A 22,229-nucleotide genomic window follows, 5' to 3' on the forward strand; every position below is an offset into this window, starting at 1 on the left:
ACCAATAGATGTTAATTATCAGGAGGTTTCCCTCCATTCCCCCCTTCTTTTTATATGGATAGCTAGAATGCCCCTACACGAATCCAGCATAATTTCTAATGGCTACTATTAATCCACCCGAGGGGCGGCCCGGATTACCTTTAAGGCTGGCTGCAACCACATTTAGACCCCATCTAGTGCCAGCTTTGTCATAACCATACCTCCTGGAGCAATGTGATAGAATGGGTCACTAAAACTCTGCACAGAGTTACATTGCTAATCAAGTGGCTGTGGCCTCTAATGTTCCATGGCAAACAACTATATGAATCTCTATAACTAAACTGCTGTTTCAGGTCTTTCTATAGTGAAATATATTCTTTCAATGTGAAGGCCAGCCATCGCCACTCATTGTCTTCCCCCATCATAATGACCTGCTGATCTTCATTTTTATTCCACCCCGTCATGCCCGTTATCACCCATGGGGTCCTTCTGACTCTTAAGGTTCACCAATCGGCCCCCTTCCCTTACTATAGTTGTCACCCCTTGCGACCCCTTCATCCGCTCTGGTCCTCTTTAGGGTGTCAGGTCAAAGCCTAGCTACCTCAAACTGCGGATCTCCCCAAACAGGGCATTAAGGACCATGCATGACGGGATCATCAATATCCACCCTATTTTATCGCTTTTTTCAACAAACTCCACCACCTCAATATCTTTTATGGAAATAAGTCTCAAATGTGGTATTTCATAGAAGAGTTCCAGAACTTTCGATCTGTTGAGTATTTCAGTGCCCCCAACATGAAACAAATATTCCAGCAATTAGCCTGGTACCATTAATCTCCCTTGTGCGTTCACTTTCACATCTGGACTGAGAGAATGCTTTATTATCCTCCACTTCCACCTGTGTAGGCTTCAAAGGACCCTCACGGGGCCAGAAGTATAAGCCTTCTCACACAGTTCTATGGTTTGACATGAGCCGTGTTTCGTAACTGGCCTCATTGGCAGTAACATATTCACCTTACCTTGTCAATCAAGGTTTGTGGAATAAATGGGTGAGCCCTGTCTTGCTCTTGCTCATAGTATGCCTCTCAGGACCACCCTGGAGCCACACTGAGCTTGGATCCCCTGGGATGCACGTCTCCCGCCCCCTTAGCCCATGCATTTTTTGGGATCTGTAGTCACCAGAGCTCCCTGACCAGCATGCATCAGTAGGACAGGCAATATTCACATTAGCCCCTAGGTTCACAAAACATAGCCAGAACTGGCATGCCATGCCCTCCCCATGCTCCACTTGCCGACTCAGTGAAAATCGAAATATGATCCGCTTCTTTCCAGTCCAGAACTGGTTAGGGCTGGGTTAAAGCCCTCCATCGACTCATCACATGGAGGCAGAGGCTTCTCCTGTTTTTTAAAGTAATCAGGCACAGTCCACAGAAATGTTCTGAAGGATCCCTCCCACTCCTGATTCCTTGCCTTGTTCTTCCCTTTCCCCTTACGTCTGCCCTTTCCAGACAAGTCTGTGTCACGCCCAGCCGCTTTACCTCTCTCAACTCTGCTCTCATCTGTAATATTTTCTGTGATTAGCACCAAACTCTGTCTGAGACTGTATGGCTTGAGTGCTTAGTTGGCCGATTGGAATTCCTTGGTTTTCCTTCCGTCATCCCCCATGCTCGGTTTAACCATCACCTGACCATGCTTCACATCACCATGTTCAATCTTGATAAGAATCTTTGCTATCTGCTTCAGAACGGTAGGCTGCCCTTTAGGTTCATCCATGATGCTAAGACACATTTCCTTCGCCATGGATTGCAACATTATGGACATCGATGAGACCCAATCCCTTGGGGACATAGTTTCAAAACAGTCTGTCGCCCCGTTGTCCTCCGGATTCTTTGGATCCTCTACAATAAGAACTTCTGATCTGTAATACGACCGATCCTCCCCCGTGAAAACAGGGATTCTGAGAGTTGAGGGAGGTCAATGGGTGATGGCCCTTTTTACTCCCGCCCTTGTTGGCTCATTGCCCAATATTTGGTTGTTTATAGTTGCCGGAAGTAGACCCACATCACTTCCCTGTGTCAGGGGTGCCATGCTCGAAAGTACTCCTCTATGGTTAACATTCCGCTAAGCACCATACCCTTCTTTGACCGACAGTTCTCCACATTTGCCACAGATGGACCAGTAACTACTGTGCTGGCCGGCGTCAGAGGGGCAGACGGGGGCAGCGGCATTGGGGCTGCAAGACTCAGACTATCCCTGCCTGTTTGTGAGGACTAGGGGGGCAGCTGGTATAGATTCTTTCACTGAAATCCCCCCCTTTCATTGACTCAGATCATACAGTCACACAGGGGTTTGATGTATATTTAATCACCAACCAACTCAGCTAGCGGTTCAGCACGTGCAAACCGCAGGCTTCATACCTTCCGAATATTGGAGAATCTGAGCTGGTTACTCACCGCCCCCTGGGCGGGAAAATTGGCACTCTCGCCACTCAGCCAAACAGCGTAACAGCACTCAGGATTTCACTCACAGGTGTGCGTGTGGTCGTGGAATATATACCCTCCTGGGTTTGTGGGCCTAAACAGGGTCTCTACTCATTGAAAACCCTGCACAGTTTGAACAGTCTTCAAAATTAACCTGGTGGATGAACAAGCAGCGTTCCTGTCAGCATAACAGCACTCAGGTTTGCACTCGCAGGTGCGAAAGAGGTATTTATATTTGCATTTGTTACAGTGCACAAAACCCTCGGGTATCTTGGCGCTAGTTGCATTAAGGTAAAAAGAGAAGAAGGGGGAGGGGGGTGGTGTGAGAAACCTGAAGGTGTCTCACTTGCTAGCCCCCGGGGATCTGTCATCCAGGTGGCCAGGACACGGCCTTCGCTATTGGATCCAGTTCCTGGGGGTGGACCAGTGCGGGAGGATCACCTGGAGGGGGGGGGGGGTCCTCGGGGAGTGGAAGTGGGATGCTGACGGGTGAGACGCAGTACCCCCTTCCTTATAACACCTTTTCCCCACCCTACCCTGCAGGATACTCAGACGTTCTAACCCCCCATCCCTTTCCGACACATACACTTTCTTACACCACGAAACGGACGAACACAAGGGCCGTTTACAAGACATGTCCCAACACAAGGGGCACGCAAAGTCAGGCAATTGACAATAACCACACACACCTGACCACCTTTTCCCTTCCAAACAGGGATAAAAGGTGGAGCACGAGAGCACACTTTGGGCAAGGCAGACCGTGCGACAAGGCAGCTGTTCCAGAACGGCAGTTAAGAGGAGGAGAAACGCGGCAAGAACCTAAAGGACAACAAGGAGCGAAGAGCCCTTGCCCTTGTAGACACAGACCTGCGAAGCCTCTGAGAAAGGAATCACAATGCCGGGAACAACAGCCAGCGTGTGGTGTAGCAGGTGTCAGCGGCACACAGAGCCCTCCTACACTGATAACCGAGACAGGGAGACACGCTTGCTACCGTGGTACCACCCTTGACTCCAGAGACCAGAAATAGCTAGCAAGCGGTTCATTACAGCCGGTGAGTCAGAGGGAGAACTGATAGTAAAAAGAACTGTGATTGAGCGAAGGTTGCAAGTGGAAACATATGTGAATCAAGGAAAAAAAAGACTGTGTTCCAGAACTGTGTAGAAAATCCAGGGAGAGACCAAGGGCAGAGTGGTCCGGCACCACGCGGGCGTTGATTCGAAAGACTTTGACCGTTCCCCCCCTTTTTGTTGAAACTACCGATACCAGAAGGCCCTAGGAGGGCCGCCGTAAGATGTCAAAATGGTCATACAAGGGACGAGTGAAAAGCCCTTGTACAGTCGAAAGTGTTTGACCCATAGTGAATACCAAGAGAACTGTGTTTCCGACACAGGGATGTTTGCGAATAAGGGTGGTCAGTAACACCCTGAGAACATTGAAGTACATGAAGCCTGACTGGGGGCTGAAAACCCAGACTTAGGTAGGAAGTGAACCTAAGAGGTATAGCAAGAGAATGAAAAGCATGAACCCGACCGAGGGAGGCTGTCGTAACTAAGAGGAAAGCTAAGGGAAGTAAAACCCTGCTTTGCGTAAAGCGAAGTGAACTATATTTGTGGCAAATGTGAACCCGGCTGAAGGATGCCTGTGGAACGGGGTGAAGGACGATAACCCTGTTAATTGTGTTGACAAATGTGAACCCGGCTGAGGGATGTCCACAATAAAAGATTGTCTAAAAAGACATTGAGACTTCTGAATGCAACAAGTGAAATTGTATGAGAAAAGGCTGTTGTGAACTCAACTCAGGGAGGCTAACATTGGAGAAGGATCTGAGCCCGGAAGAGGGGGATCCCGGGGAGAAGAGTCATCACCCAACGTACATACAGAAAGGCACTTTGTTTTGTTATTTTGGATACAGCAGGTGCTCCGAGGTGTTAGGCAAGATTGTATGCAGTACCCTTTGGGTGCACTACAACAACCCTGACCTGCCAATAGGAACCAAACCTTTGGTATAAGTTTGTACTACACTGGGTTGGTAGTTTGTTGAGCAGCCATGCTTATCTGAAGATGGGTCAATGTGAGCTGTAGTAGAGTTACACAGAGATTCACAGTGACAAGTATTCAAATAAACCCTTAACAATTATTAATTTATTTATTATTTATCAGAATAATCCTTCTTCAGAATGGAGCAATATAACAGTAACACTCAAATACACTTCAAAACACACACTTTAGAGTTTGTCAAATAGAAAGGTTAATATGACACAACAAGAGATTGCACAAATATTCTCAAAGCAGGTAAGTACTTTTGCAACACATTCACAGAGAAAGGAAGAGTCATTCAGGGAGCCAGGCTAAGCCAAAGTCAATTGAGCACAAGTCTAGGGGAAACTGAAGCACTTTTCAGAGGCAAGTCAAAGTCTTGCACAATGTTTTCAAATGTCTTTGTAGAAAGAAGAATTCAAAGTAGGGCCACAAGCTGTTTATGCTTGTGAGTTAAAGAAGCTACCAGCAACTCTACAAAGCAACCACAGCAAGTCTCACCAACAGACAACAAGCGTAGTTAGAATACAAGCGGTAAGTTCTCTCAGACTTTACAGTACCTTTGGATTGAAGAAAACTACAGCAGATGACTTCTGTTCCTCTGCAGCTCTGCAGATCTCACTGTTCCTGGGCCTCAGTCGTGGGGGCAAGAGGGAGGACTTCTGGGGACTCTTGTACTGCAATAGGACTGGCACCGCTCGCAACCGGCAGTCTTCATACAAGTGGCACTTCAGTGTTTCAGCTCCTCGCGACTACCGCAAATAGCAAAACTGCAGTTTCTGGCTGTCGAGATGGACTTTCCTTGCTTCTGGGGTCCAGCATTCTGTTGAGGTGGCTCAGGCTCGGTCAGTCGTGGTTCTTGGGAGTCCGGAGGATCTTCCTCGAGCTCTTGGCCAACTTAAAAGCAATGCACACAAACTGGTGTTCCTCTCTCTGGCTTTTAGGTTTCCAGCAGCAACTCTGTGGAAATGCAACTAGCTCCGAGAGAACGTCCAGGTGGCTTACTTTGGAGTTGATTGGTCCCACCAACTGAAGGGGAGAAGTCGTCCTTGCAGGGGCTTCTCTGTCGATACGAATTTGGAGTTTCAGCACAGCAGCAGGGCTTCACCGGGCAAACCAATTGTCCAGGAGTTGCAGCAGGCGTCCTCTTCAAGTTCTTCTTTGGTTCCTTCGTCCAGTGGTCGGCTCTGCCTCCTAGGCCAAAAGCCTTGCCTTTTATTCAGTTCTCTCCCATTAATTCCAGCATAGCTGTCAGTCACCCAGCAGGGTGGCTGTCCTTGCCGGACAGTCAGCCGGCCATTCACCTAGGAGTGCATTCCTTTCTCCTAGGAGACTAAGCACAGGGTGTTTCGGGCACCTGCCTCAGTTCCTGCCCCCGCCAGACACCACTTGTGAATCCCGCCAAAGACAAAACAAACAAAGGGACCAAACCTGGTTTGGCGTGCAGAGTAATCTCAAGAAGGACCTTTCCACCAAGAATTGGTGGGAAAAAAAAAGACCAGCGCCATTTTGACAAAAATTGCACCCGTGGGTGGTTTACTGCAGCTGAGAGGCAGCCCGTGGTAAATGCACACCACGGTAGTTAAAAGTAAGTCACTGCCACCAGCCATTCAGCAAGGAAAGGCTAATATAAAAATGTTACATGAGAAGCTAGACAAAGGGGATACCAAGTAACCCCTCCAGCACTCTATTGTAAGATGGTGTGTGCTGGGTCTAGAAAGCTACAAATGTAAGTAAAGTCAATTTCACTTTACTGCTCTGGGAAACAGTAGTTTATCCCAGAGAAGGTATTCAAACCTTTGGGAAACTGGAAGACTTCCCTGTGTCACTGCACTGAAGTTGCTGTGTGGCACAATGTAAAAGAGGATGCCTATGGAGTTTGTCAGGCTCCATAACCAAAAGAAACAGAGTTCATAAATCACATTAAAATACATGAGTGGGAAAAAGGGTCTCACTCTCTCCAGGTTAAAAAAAAGTCTTTAAAATCCAGCAAAGTTGATTGGGGTCTCTAAGGTGGTGGGAATTAGCAAATTTCTGAGAATTCTCCCTAACACTCGTCTCCCCTAAAGTAAGGGACAGGAGGATTTAATCCACCTCTGGATGAATCTCCTTACTCCTGACGGTCATACTTTCTGGAGAGACCATCAGCATTTTAGTGATTACACCCTCACTTGTGTTCAATGGTAAAATCAAACCCCTGCAGGCTGATTGACCATCTTAACATTTTAGGATTCTTCCCCTTCATCTGCATTAACCATCTCAAGGGTTGGTGGTCTGTTTGAATCACAAAAGTAGATCCATACAAGTAGGGTCTAAACTTCTTCAAAGACCACACAATAGCAAAACATTCACATTCTATGGTTGCCCACCTTGTTTCAGGTTCCTTCAGTGTTCTACTGATGAAGCAGATTGGGTGTTTGCTGCCTTTCTCATCCATCTGACTCAGAACTGACCTGTACCTGTATTGGAAGCATCTGTTTGTACACTAAAGGATTGGTTGTAGTCAGGAGCTCTTAAAACTGGAGCTTGACAAAGGACTTTCTTAAGTCCTTCCAATGCCTTAATGCACTCCTCATTCCACCTGACCTTCTTGGGGAATTTGGGTGAGGAGATCACATTCAAGAGAGAAGCTATGGTCCCATAGTTCTCAATGAAGTTCCTATAGTAACCTGTGAGACCTAGAAAGGCTCTCACTTGGGTTTGGGTAGTAGGGGTGGCCCAGTCTTGTACAGCTTGTACTTTGCTAGGCAAGGGCCTTATTTCACCTCCTCCTACCTCTAGTCCAAGGTAGACCACTTTACTCTGACCAATTTGACATTTGCTTGCCTTTATGGTCAGCTCTATTACCCCAAGATCAAGCATCTTGTTGACTTCTTCCTTTCTGTGGGTTCTTACATGGTCTGGCATTCTGTGACCTCTGCTTTTAACAGGTAAAGAGTCACCAGTGAGAATCTCATGCCGGCGCCAATGGGTCAAGCCTGGTGTCAGTGAAAGCAGAGGGGCAAACTGATTTAATAGAATGTTGCCTTCCTCCTGGTGTTCCAGTGTCCGATCAGAAGAGAGATTAACTCCTTCGAGGGGATTGGGTCCTCCGACGTATCCCATATCTATGACAGTAATCACCACAGCTGTGCTGCTTCGGAAAATATTTCTGCGTCCTTTGTCGATGACATCAATATGCCGTACTCGAGGGCCTCCGTCGAGCAGACGTCACAGGATGTTATAAGTAGGACGCACGACACCCTTAGCCTCAGTTCCATTTTTTACGCGAACGTGGTCGCTTTGGAGATCTCAGCGCGCCTCGACTCTTTGGAGTTTCTGTTCTTTCGGCTCTTCGAACCTGTTCGTTTGTGAAGTTATCGGGATTGCTTCCTCTTCTTCCACCCCGTGTCCGGGCTTCAAGAAGTGTGGGGACTGCGGGTTCAAGATGTCGGTGACGGACTCGCACGACACCTGCCTCTGGTGCCTCAGGGAGGCCCACGACACGGATGATTGTGTCAACTGCCAGTCGCTTACGTCCAAGGCCTTGCGGGAGCGTAAGAAGAAGCTGTCGGTCGGTAAGGTGTCCAAGCCCCGGAAGTCGAGGTCTACTGGGCTTTCGACAGACGATTCGAGGGGCGACTCTCCACATCGTCGTCGTAAGTCTAGGGGGGGTCTCGGTCCCGGAGTGGGTCCCGCCACTCCTCTGCTTCTTCGAGGCACTCATGGAAGCGCCGTCATCGGTCGCCTTCCTCGTCCGAGGACTCCGCCCGTCGGCGGGTTCCTTATCCCACCAAGCAGTCGACACCTGTGGCGCCGAGGTCGTCGAGGGACACTCTCGAGGCTCCGCCTCTGAGGAAGTCGTCGACGCCATCGGCGCCCAGGCTGTCGAAGGACACGCTCAGGGCTCCACTCTCGAGGCCTGTGTCGAAGCTGTCGAGGCTGTCAGTGCTGTGCTCGACGTCGACGCGATTCACTCGAGGCCCTCGACGAAAGCCTTGAGAGGTTGCAGACCTCAAAACCTGCAGCGAAGTCGTTGAGCGCTGCAGTTCGACAACCTCCACCTTTTCGTCCTAGGGGACAGCAATGGAGGGGAGGTTCCTTTCGTTATTACTCATCCTTTAGTAAAGCGAGAGGAGCTGCTAGTCAAAGGGGCCACCGTAGGAGTGCCAGAGGTAGAAAACAAGGTACTTGAGGTGCCAAGGCCGCTCGGGCAGTTGCCTCTTTGCCCTCAGGCAGCGCTGCAGCCGCTTCAGCTCAGTCATGAGGCCGTGTCCCATGGTTCCCCGGTTGGGGGAAAGGCTGGTGCAGCATCTTGTAGAATGGCGTGCCATTACTTCAGATGTGTGGGTTCTGGCGATCATAGCTCACGGCTACTGTCTTCCCTTTCGGCAGAGGCCTCACAACAATCCACCAGGGAATCTCTCTTTGAAGAGTCCGGATCCGCTCCTTGCGCAGGAAATTCAAGCCCTGCTGGAGAAAGGCGCCATAGAACTGGTGCCTGTAGCGGAGAGGAAGAAGGGGTGGTAGTCCCATTATTTTTTGATTTCAAAGAAAGACGGGGGATTGAGACCCATCATGGACTTGCGCGGTTTGAACAAATTCCTCAGGAAGGACAAGTTTAACATGGTTACTCTTTCTCACGTCCTCCAGGCCCTTCAACTTCATGACTGGTTGGTGTCTCTCGACCTCAAGGACACTTATTGCCATGTGCCGATCCATCCAAAGCACAAGAAGTACTGAGGTTCGCGACTTGCAATTTCAGTTTCGGGTCCTGCCATTCAGATTGACCTCCGCCCCGAGGGTCTTCATCAGGGTCATGGTAGTGGTGGCAGCGCTTCTCAGGAAAGGGGGGATTCACATCTACCCCTACCTGGACGATTGGTTGATCAGGGCGCGCTCTCCCGAGCAAGTCCTGGATCATCTGTCCGTCACCTGCCACTCCCTCCACAAGCTGGGCTTCTCCCTCAACTTAAAGAAGTCCCACTTGACGCCAACACAGCAGCTCCAGTACATCGGAGCAGTGCTCGACACGTCCCTGGGGCAATGTTTTCCTCCCCAGGTGAGGGCTCATCACATTCAGCAGATGTGCACAAGTTTCAACATGCCCAGAGTCTCCCAGCATTCGAGTTCCTGAGGTTGCTCGGCCTCATGGCATCCTGCATTCTTCTGGTGCCAGAGGCCAGGTTGCGGATGAGATCTTTGCAATGGGTTCTCAAACTCCAGTGGTCACAGTCCTCCGGCAGGATGTCGTACTGCGTTCAGGTGCTGCCCTCGGTCGCCCGGGACCTTCTCTGGTGGGCCGTCGAAGGCAATCTGATTAAGGGGGCTCCATTTTGGCTACCCTGGCCGGAAGTGACGATCATGACGGACGCATCCCTCACGGGATGGGAGCTCATGCCAACGAGCTGACATCAGCAGTCGTTGGTCTCCATCGGAGTCCAGACTCCATATCAATCTGTTGGAGCTGAGGGCCGTCAGGCTTGCCCTGAAGGCTTTTCTGCCGACTGTGCAAGGAAAGAATGTCCTGATCCTGACAGACAACACAGTGGCCATACACTACCTCAACAAAAAGGAGGGGCAGGGTCACTTCCTTTGTGCAGGGAGGCGATGCAGCTCTGGTTCTAGGCCATCCAGCAGGAAATTTTGATCTCAGCAGTTCATCTGGCCGGAGACGAAAATGAGACGGCAGACACTCTGAGCAGGCAGAGCGCGATCTCTCACGAGTGGGAGTTGGCTCCGGAGATGCTCCTGGAGATCTTCGCCATTTGGGGGACCCCTCAAGTGGATCTCTTTGCCTCCAGTGTCAACCGGAAGTGCGAAAGGTTCTGTTCGTGGGAATTTCCTCCAAGAGGAGCCTTAGGAGACGCGTTCGTGGTGGAGTGGTCATTCCCACTGCTGTACGCGTTTCCTCCAGTCCCCGTCATCCCGCAAGTGCTGCGGAGGTTACGGAGGTTCGGTTCCCGGATGATCCTCATTGCTCCGGCATGGGCCAGGAGGACATAGTACCCAGACCTTCTCGACTTGTCCATTTGCCCTCCACGTCGTCTTCCCTACCGAGATGATCTGCTCTCACGGGAGGGGGGTCAGGTTCTCCATTCAGAGGTCAGATCCCTCAACCTTCACGCTTGGCTTCTGAAAGGTTAGGTATAAGGATTGGGACCTCCCTGAAGACGTGATGGGGGTGTTGCTTTCGGCCAGACGGCCGGCAACTAAGTCCCTGTACCGTTGCCGTTGGAGAAAGTTCTGCGATTGGTGCATGGTTCAGAATGTGGATCCTTCTTCATGTGACATTCCTGTAGTTCAGTCTTTTTTGCTTTCTTTAGCCCACAGGGGCTTGCAAGTGGGTACCATTTAAGGTTACCTGGCGGCGCTGTCCATATTTAAGCACTCGTCTGAGGAGTGTTCTTATTTTAAAATTCCTTTTATTTCTCAGTTTCTGAAAGGGCTCACTAATGTGTTCCCTCCGTCACCTTTCCAGGTGCCCGGTTGGGATTTGAACCTTGTTCTTAAGTTTCTAATGGGTGCCCCATTTGAGCCTTTACATTCTTGTCCTTTGAGACTGTTAACTCTTAAAACTGTATTTTTAGTTGCGGTCACTTCCGCTCGCAGAGTGAGTGAGTTACAGGCACTTTCAGTTAAGCCACCTTTCACTGTGTTTCATAAGGACAGGGTTGTCCTTCGAGTTCGTCCTTCCTTTCTTCCGAAGGTGGTGTCGGAATTTCATTTAAGCCAGGAGCTTGTTCTTCCAGCATTTTATCCTCCTCCGCATCCTGGTAAGGACGAGGAGAGGCTCCATAGGTTAGATCCTAGAAGAGCTTTAAGTTTCTACATTTCACGCATGTCCCGGGTCAGAGTGGACAATCAGCTCTTTATTGGTTACGCTGGAAGGCGTTTGGGACAAGCTGTGACTAAGCAGACTTTGTCTAGATGGATTATCTTGGCAATTTCTGAATGTTACCGCCTGGTGGGTAGGGACCCTCCTGTAGGCTTACGGGCCCATTCGACTAGGGATATGGCTGCCTCTACTGCCCTGCAAAGGGATGTTCCTATTTGCAACATCTGTGATGCAGCCACTTGGGCTTCGGTCCATACTTTTGTACGTCACTACTCCCTAGATTCTGTCCATGGGCAGGATCTGGCCTTTGGCAAGGCGGTCCTTTACTCTGCAATTTGATTGGGCATTCTAAATTTGTATATTCTAAATTCTTTTCCCACCTCCTTACGTTGGTACTGCTTTGTGAGTCTGTCATAGATATGGAATACGTCGGAGGACCCAATCCCCTCGAAGAACAAGTTACTCTCTTACCTGGTAACGTACTTTCGATGGGATGGTCCGACGACGTACTCCATATCGCTCCCTCTCTGCCTTCCCCGCTACAGAATTTCTTAGGCGATTGCAGCTTACGTTTCCACAAGGCTTTCTGTGGTCATATTGGCAGTAGATTGGTGCCACACGTTCTGGGAAAAAAACTACAACTGAGGCTACGGGCGTCGTGCGTCCTACTTATAACATCCGGTGATGTCGGCTCGACGGAGGCCCTCGAGGACGGTGTATCGACGCAGACGCAGAAAGATTTTCCGAAGCGGCACAGCTGTGGTGATTACTGTCATAGATATGGAATACGTCGTTGGACCATCCCATCAAAAGAACATTACCAGGTAAGAGAGTAACTTGTTCTATCTTTCCATCTAAAGGTTGTCCCCTGAGGAGGTCAGGTAGAGGCTCACTCTCCTCCTCCTCTTGAGCAGAGGCTAGAAGCAAAGCTCCCAGTTCTGATCTAGAGACATATGCCTTTAGGCGGTTCATGTGAAAGACCTTTGGGGCCTCCTTAAGATTGCCTAAGTCCACCAAATAATTGACCTCTCCCAGATTTCCCACAACCTTGATGGGGTCCAATCCATTTGTCCTGTAAGGCCCTCTGCCTTGTAGTTACCATACCTAAAACTAGCTGGTCTTGAGTAAACTCAACCATGTTGGCCTTCTGGTCATGCCCATGCCAATGTTATCTGAAGCTTCTGCCATCATTTGTGTCATCCTCCTCCAGAGACCTAACACATAGTCATTGACTCTCACTGGCTTGTGGGAAGGAGCATTCTCCAACCCATCCTTGATTAGGGCCAACGGACCTTTAACCGGATGACCATAGCGAAGCTCAAAGGGGCTGAAGCCAACTCTTTCTTGAGGGACTTCCATATAAGCAAAGAGAAGGCATGGCAGTAGAAGGTCCCACCTTCTTCTAAGGTATTTTTCTAAAGCACTATCATGCTCTTCATAGTTCCGTTAAACCTCTCCACCAATCCATTGTTTTGGGGTTGGTAGGCTGTTGAGAACTTGTAGGTCACTCCACAGTTTTTCCACATGACTTGCATGTAGTGGGACATAAAGTTGGATCCCCTGGCAGAGAGAACCTCCTTAGGAAAACCTACTCTTTTCAAACTGCAGACTTTTAGAAAGGTTCTCCCTTTCATCCCGGGCCATTTCATGCCCCAGTGGTTAGAACACTGGTTCTTAGTACAGTGGACTGTTGTAACTCGCTATATTTCGGCCAACCTCACTATCTGCTCAATCGGATCCAAATGCTCCAAAATGCTGCTGCTCGCGCAATATGGCCCCCCTCCTGCGACAGCTACACTGGTTCCCTATTGAACAACGGATTTTATATAAATCTAATTGGCTTGTTCACCGGGCCTTTTATAAGGCTGGAACTGAATATTTGCAGGAGAAGTTTATCCACTATGTGCCTAATCGCCCTCTGCGTTCCCAGACTGCACTACTCCTTCTGGTTCCTCGCGCCAAACGCACTCAAACGGGAGGCCACGCCTTCTCGGTGGCCGCAGCCAAAGCATGGAACCAACTTTCTTGGGCTCTCCGTGCTGCTTCTAATCATCTGGCCTTCAGATGTCCTCTGAAGACTCTTCTTTTCTAGTACTCTTAGAATCTTTTCTCACCTGCTACCCTCTAGCGCCAAGATGCCTTTGCCATACGCTGCGCTCTACAAATCTACATAACATAACATACTCTAGTTAAAATACCAAGTAGGACCTTAGCCACTGCCTAGCAGTACCAGTCCTCATAGGTATGGCTTCAGAATACCTGGTAGCATGGTCTACCACAACTGTCATGATGCCTACCCCCGAGGACCCAGACCAAGTCCAGCAACCCCGGAAGCAGGCATCAAGTTATTCTAAGCAAGCCCAACAACCCCTGCTAGAGGCTATTTGGGTGCAGTCCTGACGCCTATAGCGCCAGGCTCATATGGAGAGTCAGTCCTGGCGCCATAGGCGACAGGCTCATAGATTAAAACTTACCTGATGCAGACCATGCTGCAAACACACCTGATGCAGGCCATGCTGCAAGAGCTCCAAGCCAAAAGAGGCTTGGAAGGGACTACTTTACCTAGGGACTATTTTTTTACTCAGGTGGGGCTGGGGAGGAATACTTACCTGGGACTACTTTGAAGGCTATTTAAACCACGCCCGAAGAGCAGCACACGCTTCGCGTTATTCTGCTTCCAGCAGCGTACCGCTCACCGTGCCTGCAAGTCTGCATCCAGTCTTCTGCTACGCCCGCCTCGAGTCTGGAGCGCCTAGAAAAAGGTAGAAAGAAGGAGAAAAGGTTAGAACAAGAGCAATACCTTTGATCCTTACCTGAATTTCCGATCCATCGCGCCTTCGAGCTGGAAGAAAGAAGTTATTTTATGCGCGTCGCCCCGCCTGCTGCAGCGCCGCACTGAACTCACCGGCCTTCGCTGCATCTTCACATTCCACCGCATCCTTCTGCATGTTCCCCCCGCACTCCGGCACCTAAGGGGAAGACCAGAACAGCAAGGTGAGCCAAGGGAATACACAGAGGCAATATTAGTTACCCCCATAGACTTACCTGATTTTACCACTGAGGGTACTATTCCTCTTCACGGGTCGGCGCAGCTTCCACTGCATCCTCGCCGAACCCCGGCCCCTAAGGGGAAACAAAAGGACAGCAAGGTGAAACAAAGGGACAAACAAGGGGAAACCTCCTCACCACAATAGACTTACCTGATTTTACCGCCGGAGGCTTTATTCCCCGAGACTTCATACTTTCTCTCAGCGCCTGAATAAGGGAGAAAGCAACAGGTTACATAGTGACATTATTTTGCCGAACTGTGTTGGATAATACAAATCCTTACCTGAATATTACTGGTTGCCACAAGGAACTCTTTGCTAGGGTCAAGCTGCAACCTGCAAGGAATCGGACAAGCGTGAAAGTCAGACATTTGAACTCTTACGAACTACATACTTACAGCGTCTTGCCGGGAATCTGAGTCAATATTGTTCTGGAACTCACCAATTCCTTTGAGCCAGTGAAGCAGCTGGTTATCTACGCGCCCTTGCGCTCAAGGCAGGATGGAGAGCTCATCTTTCCAAACCATCAGTTGAGACTATAAGAGGGGACATCAAAAGTGATCAGTGGGGAGAACAGCGGGAGTGGGTGGGGGGTTAACGCTGAACTCCACGGGTGGTTAATTCCCTTTCTCCATTTGCAGAAGAATATTCCTACGGACCAAGCAAACAAAGCTAGGTGGACCAGTCCAGTCCGTCATCTCGGCACTACGCGTCACATTGGTGGAGACCGCAGCTGTCCAGTTCAGATCGACGCCCCTGTGGGAAGCAGGTGAGCGTATCACAACCAATATAAATCGGTTGCCTAAGATGTTGGAGGGTCTAAGGGACCAACAATGTCGATTACTGCTCACTAAAAATGAACTCCCACCACTGGGAGAGGCACCAAAAGCGCCACATTCTTGGTTCCACTCTTGCCAGATGTCTGACAAGTGTAACAGCTTCTACAGAATTTATCTACATCAGACCCCATCTTAGGCCAGTAGAAATAAAGAGAAATCCTTTCCTTGGTCTTCTTAAAGTTTAAATGACCAGCTAAAGGAATCTCATGGGCTAACTGTAGAAACTGAGGTCTCATCTCTTGGGTGATAAAGGGATAAAGGCTAAGGAAGCAGTGTGAACCCCATGAAGGTTTACCCTTACATCTGGGTTCCCCTTTCACATGGTCAGTTGACCCACAAGCATAACATTTTCCAAATGTTTTGATAAATGGGTGCTATTGCTGACCTCCCTCTGGTTTGGCACCAGAGGTTTCACTAGACTGACCTGGTTTCCAAAATGGCTTACCCTTCTTTTGTTTGTGGCCCTCTTTTGGATGGGAGGTTTTAGAATTCACTTTGTCGTCTTTCTTGTGCTGCTTCCCAACATCCTTTTTGTGAGTGGCCCCAGAATCCTTGTGAGTAGCCCTGTTGGCAACCCACAAGTCAGCAGCTTTTGCTAGCTTCTTGGGATCAATCTCCTTTGAGCTAGCCAAGTGCTGTCTAAGCTCAGGAGAGCAGGCATCAAAAATAAATTCCAACAAAAATAGATTTCTCATTACTTCAAAAGAGTTCACTCTGTAACCCTTAACCCAACCATCTAAGTTTTTCAGACATTCACACACCCAGGTAGCCCAAGTGGTACCTGTGATGCTGGAAATGCATCGGAGGGGCAGGGCCTCCGTATCCTTTACTGCTTTTTATCACGTGTGCTATCATGTTTGGCGCGCAGGAGTCCATGTGGAACTACTGGCGGTGCAGCTCTCTCTTTTGGTTTGGTGTACAGACCCCTGGGATACCCCATGGGTGGGGGTACAACCCTGTGCCCCTAGTGTATGTTTTGGGCCCCTGTGTGTGGCCCACACAGCAGGGTATGGGCTGGTGGCAGCTCCATGCTGAATCTGACAAGTGCTCTGAGTATCCTCTATTTCGGGATGCCCAGGCCCTGTCATTGGAATCAGTAGATACCTGATGGAAACAAGATGGCCACCGTGGCCTCTTGCCTTCCATCGCCTGTTACCTTGGTTTTCCCGAAGTCCCGGGAAGCCCTGACTGTGTTCCTTCCCCCTGACTAGCTGTTGGGTGGAAGTTCCATATATGGTAGTATGGGGAAGTGCCTACCAGACTGGCTGGAGCCTTCCCAACGACCGTATTTTGTGGGTATGGCTGTGGGTGGGACCTGGGTGAATGGAGTGTGTGACGAATACGCATTCTTTGTTGTGGATGTCTAGTATCTGGTGTTTGACTAGGCCCCTGGGGGCCTCTCACTGCTAAAAATCTGGTGTTTGACACAATGACTGAGACAGCTCTGCCCGAAACTGGTATGAATGCAGTGTGTATTTTTGACTGGCGTGGTACTTGTCCGAATGCACATTCTGTGTTGTGAGTGTCTTGATTGAGAAGAATGGCCTGAATATGCACTGTGCGCCTGATTGGCTGGTTGACTGCCTGAATGCCCTTCTGAATGATTGGTTGCCTGAGTGTGACCCATCAGAATGAATGGGAGATCAACAGTATATCTGGGGGCCTCTCACTGCTAAAAATCGTTCAGAAGCTGGAGTTGAAACAGACATTGAAACTGAAGCTTAACCTTGAAGCCCTGCTGGAAGAGAAGTAGTACTGCTGCTCTATTTAGTCGATCTGAAAGCTGCTGTGCCTTCAAGAACTGATCCAGAGAGGACCTGGTTAGGCGCCCTCTTCCTGAGCTGCGAGGGGCCATCGTGCACTGCTAACCTTTGCCGAAGCGCCCTGGAAGTCAGCCTATGAAAGACGGTCAGCCGAAGACAGAGACCACCGACGAGAAGCTACGAGAAGCACCGGACAGCCGTGCACCGTCGTCGACCAGGGTTCGCAGGTTTGCTATAACCGCTGGAGGCCCGTCGAAGTTAGTTGCCCAGAAGCGGGGACTGCGTGACGCTGTGCCATCGACGACTAGAGCAGCAACCAACGCTCCATTGATTAAGACATTTGATTCCCGGACGCGCTCATCGGCACCGCGGACCGCCTTATCCCGCTGGAGAAGGCCAGGCCGTGGACTCGCCGAGGAGCATCCGTCGGTGGGTTTCCCGCCACCCAGAGACCGTAGAGACGCCGAACGACTCGACGCCCTTGCTGGACCAAAGTTCTTCACAAACTCTTTGCGGTCCTGAGCTATCGACATTGTGGTGCCTCGCATGCCTCATCCTTGCAGGAGGTCTTTGACTCGTCAACGAGCATTGCCAGGACCGAAGCTGCTGCCTCGACGCCATCAAACTTTTCATCAAGGTCATCAACGTCAAGTTCACCTTCTTCGAGGCCCATCGACGATCCATGGCTCCTGCTTTAAAGGGAGTCACTCAAGAACGATCCATCAACTCCTCCTCGAGGAACCCTGCTATTCCAGGTACATTGGGGTGGTAGAAACACTTTAGAAGGAAATAAGACTCATTGAACAATATATGGACTGGATTTGTAGTATATCTTTATTTTACAGGTTGCCCAGGGTGGGAGTGATCTCCACACAGAACTGTGTCTTGGTAACGGGGCCAGTATTCTGCCAATTGTTCTAACCAACTGCTTTCCTCCCATGTCTATTGTTGGTTACCTTTATTAATTGATTTGTGTGACATTTGACCAGAGTACAGTTGATGCACCTTAATGAAATTTGATAATAATTGTGGTACCACTTAGAACTGTATATATTTGCCATTGTAGATTAAACGAGCACAAAGTGAGTTATTTTGATTGTGCATATAACTTGAACCTTACTTACATAAAGACTGTGTTTTCACAAATACAGTGTGTGGACATTCCTTTGTGGGTACATTGGGGACTACACTGTACTTATGAACCAGCCTACATCACCTCCTTAGAAGCTAGGCCTTGATTGCTCATCCATTGCTACCAACAATAGAGAATCTTGGCTGGGTCCTCTGTGCCTCTCCTCTACCATATAGATAGCAGGATTACAAACACTCCCCTCCAGTCTTTAGAGCACCATCAGTCTTTTTGAGGGTCCTAAACCTCTTTTGGTACTGGGAAGGAGTTTTCCCAAATCTAGCTATCAAAGCTAGCTTCACATTTTCATACTCCAATCTTTCAAGTTCCCCCACCTCCATTACAGCATTAGTTGCAACCTGGGGGAGCCTATACAAAAGCCAAGGAATCAACTGATTCCCTGTGAAACCCTGAATCCCATAGTTATATTCGAAAGCACCCAACCAATCCAAAATATCAAGTTACACATCATACATACTCACTGCTTCTTTAAGCATGCTCTTTGGACTGGAAGACTTAGAAGACTCTGGGATAGAAACATTTTCAAGAGAGCATGTTGCATTTCCATTTCCCTTAGTTTGATGTCCTGATGTTTGGTTTCAGCTTAATTTGTAACTTGTTGAATTGTGACTCAAGTCTCAATTTTTCAAGAGACACACATTCTTGACTCAGTGATGGACCTTGTGGGGTCCCTGTGGATACAGGTTGAGGCAAAAGGGCCTGTTGAGGTAAAGAGGGGTTCCCTTCCTGGGACTCCTCTGACTCTTCAACAACATTAGAGTTATACTCTGAATTATCATCCTCATTATCATTCTTCACATTTCCTGGGATAGTAGGTGTGACAGGCCTACTACCCAGACTTTGATTAATAAACAATCTTGCAATTCTTCATTTTTCTTTCCTTTCACAGGGAGAGTCCTGACTTTACACATTTCTTTCAGTTGCTCTACTGCTGAAATTATCAGGGCTTCCTGCCTGAAGTTATCCATATCTGGCATGTTACAATTGCTTTTCTAGTGGAGCTTAGCCCTGTGAAGGTTTTTAGTTTAACAAAAGCAAAGCAAATTCTTAATGTAACAACTCTACAATATATCCTCACCGCCTGCCACCAGTGTTAGGCAAGATTGTATGCAGTACCGTTTGGGTGCACCACAACCCTGACCTCCTGGCAATAAGAACCAACCTTTGGTATGATTCTTTACTACACAGGTTGGTAGCGTGTTGAGCAGCCAGGCTTATCTCAAGAGGGGTCAATGTGAGCTGTAGTGAAGTTACGCAGAGATTCACAGGGACAAGTATTTAAATAAACACTTACACCAAGGTTTCTTGAATAAACAATTATTAATGTATTTATCAGTCAGTTAGAATAAGCCTTTTTCAGAAGGGAGCAAAATAACAATAACACTCAAATACACTTCAAAACACACGCTTTACAGTTTGTCAAAAGGAAAGGTTCAACTGACACAAGAGATTTCACAAATATTCTCAAAGCAGGTAAGTACTTTTGTAAACCCCCCAATGAAAAGTTAGTTAACACTTTCCTGGTAGGAAGACAAAACACATTAACAGAGGGAAGAAGAGTCATTTAGGGAGCCAGGCTAAGCCAAAGTCAATTGAGCACAAGTCTAGGTGAAACTGAAGCACTTTTCAGAGGTAAGTCAAAGTCTTGCACAATGTTTTCAAATATCTTTGTAGGAAGAAGAATTTAAAGTAGGGCCACCAGCTGTTTAGGCTTGTGAGGTAAAGAAGCTATCAGCAACTCTACCAAGCAACCACCACAAGTCTCACCAACAGAGAACAAGTGTAGTTACACAACAAGAGCTAAGTTCTCTCATACTTTACAGTAACTTTGGATTGTAGAAAAGTGCAGCAGATGACTTCAGTTCCTGTGCTACTCTGCAGATCTCATTGTTCCTGGGCCTCAGTCGTGGGGACAAGAGGGAGGACTTCTGGGGACTCCTGCACTGCAATGGGACGGTCACCACTCGGAACCGGCAATCTACAAACAAGTGGCACTACAGTGTTTCAGCTCCTTGCGACTAGCGCAAATAGCAACACCGCAGTGTCTGGCTGTCGAGATGGACTTTCCTTGCTTCTGGGGTCCAGTACTCTGTTGAGGTGGCTCAGGCTCGGTCAGTCCTGCTTCCTGGGAGCCCGGAGGATCTTCCTGGAGCTCTGGGCCAACTTAAAAGCAACGCGCATAAACTGGTGTTCCTCTCCCTGGCATTTCGGTTTCCAGCAGCAACTCTGTGGAAATGCAACCAGCTCAGAGAGAATGTCCAGGTAGCTTACTTTGGAGTTGTTTGGTCCCACCAAATCAAGGGGAGAAGTTGTCCTTTCAGGGGCTTCTCTGTCGATACAAATTTGGAGTTTCAGCACAGCAGCAGGGCTTCACTGAGAAAACCAACGGTCCAGGTGTTGCAACAGGCGTCCTCTTCAAGTTCTTCTTTGGTTCCTTCATCTAGTGGTCGACTCTGCCTTCCAAGCCAACAGCCTTGCCTTTTATTCAGTTCTCTCCCAATCATTCCAGCCTGGCTGTCAGTCACCCAGCAGGGTGGCTGTCCTTGCCGGACAGTCAGCTGGCCAATCACTATAGAGTGCATTTCAGTCTCCTCAGAGACTAAGTACAGGGAGTTTCGGGCACCTCCCTCACTTCCTGCCCCCACCCCACCCCCAGACACCCTGGAGCCAGAGGAGGGCTTCACTCGTGAATCTCACCAAAGGCAAAGCGAACAAAGGGACGAAACCTGGTTTGGCGCGCAGAGTAAATCCCAAGAAGGACCTTTTCACAAAGAAATGGCGAAAAAGAAGAGTGGGGCCATTTTGACAAAAATTGCACTTTTGGGAGCTTTATTGTAGCTGTGAACGGAGCCCGCGGTAAATGCACACAACGGTAGTTAAAAGTAAACCACTGCCGCCAGCCATTCAGGGAGAAAAGGGTAACATAAAAATGTACATGAGAAGCTAAACAAAGGGGATACTAAGTAGCCCCTCCAGCACCCTATTGTAAGATAGTGTGTGCTGGGTCTAGAAAGTTGCAAATGTAAGTAAAGTCAATTTCACTTTACTGCTCTGGGTAACAGTAGTTTATCCCAGAGAAGGTATTCAAACTTTTGGGAAATCTTGAAGACTTCCCTTTGTCACTGCACTGAGTGAGACTTTTGCAGCGAGAGACTTTTGCAGCGAGAGACTTAACCACTGAAGGTCCTGATATCACTGAAAGGAACTGTAGCGTCGTGCTGGAGAAACCCATGAAAGTGCTGTGCTCAAGAGTCCCTCTTTGTCCCGTGCTAAAAACGTGGGGAAGGGAGATCCCAGCTGTAATATCCCGACTTATCATTTGTGAACAATTCTTTCTTTTCTTGTGAACACTATCCACACTCTTTTGTAATTTAGCGGTAAGGATTGGCAATAGTATTTCTTTTTTTAGTATAGGCCCTTTTTATTTTGCCAAGAAGCCCCTAGGACTGCCTAATTATTATTTGATGGTTGTAGCTTGCTCCCATCTTAGATTTAGGTTTAGGTTAGGCGTTTTTCTCACCCATTTATAAAATTTAATAAAAATCCTTGAACTGTGATCACTTGTGTCCGTCTTTACTGTTGCCACCATGAGTTCTTTACAGTGGGGAAATGCAGTAGTGGGATGGAAGAGTCTTCTGAGGAGCACTCTTAATTGAACAGCCAAGTATTTAAGTTTCTGCAGAAAGGTCCAGTAGGCCTGTTCTGTTGGGCAGCCACGACCGGGAAGCTCTTGCCCTTCCCCCCGTACTGAGATGCGATTGAAATTGGGGTTCTTCAGGAGGTGATAGTTCAATGATCTAAGAGGTTGGGCGGGTGGTATTTCTCCACGCAGCGTGAGAAGTAGGCCGGGTTAGTGTTGGTACTTACTTTAAGGCCACTGTGAGGGGTCAGAAAAGAGAGGCAGACATATAAAGGTATTGTTCTCAAAATTTGCCATTTTTCAATAGAAAGGGTTGGGATGAAGTCTTTCCTTTATGATATATGTCATTTATAATGCGCCTATTCACAAGTGTTTCTAGGCGCAATACCTTTCCGTGTCCTAACAAGGGATCCTTTCCTTAAAAAACTAAAACTAAAGCAGGATGACCTTGTGTCCAAACTCAATCTGACCCTCAC

The 22,229-nt window shown here is 48.5% G+C and overlaps 1 protein-coding gene across 1 annotated transcript in view; it reads left to right on the forward strand.

Moving 5' to 3' along the window:
* Positions 1–22,229, forward strand: part of HIRA (histone cell cycle regulator) — a 1,376,152-nt gene that overhangs the window by 820,216 nt on the left and 533,707 nt on the right. The window lies entirely within an intron of this gene.

This window comes from Ambystoma mexicanum, chromosome 10 (assembly GCF_040938575.1).
Source record: "Ambystoma mexicanum isolate Mex_15411 chromosome 10, UKY_AmexF1_1, whole genome shotgun sequence".
Classification (NCBI taxonomy): domain Eukaryota; kingdom Metazoa; phylum Chordata; class Amphibia; order Caudata; family Ambystomatidae; genus Ambystoma; species Ambystoma mexicanum.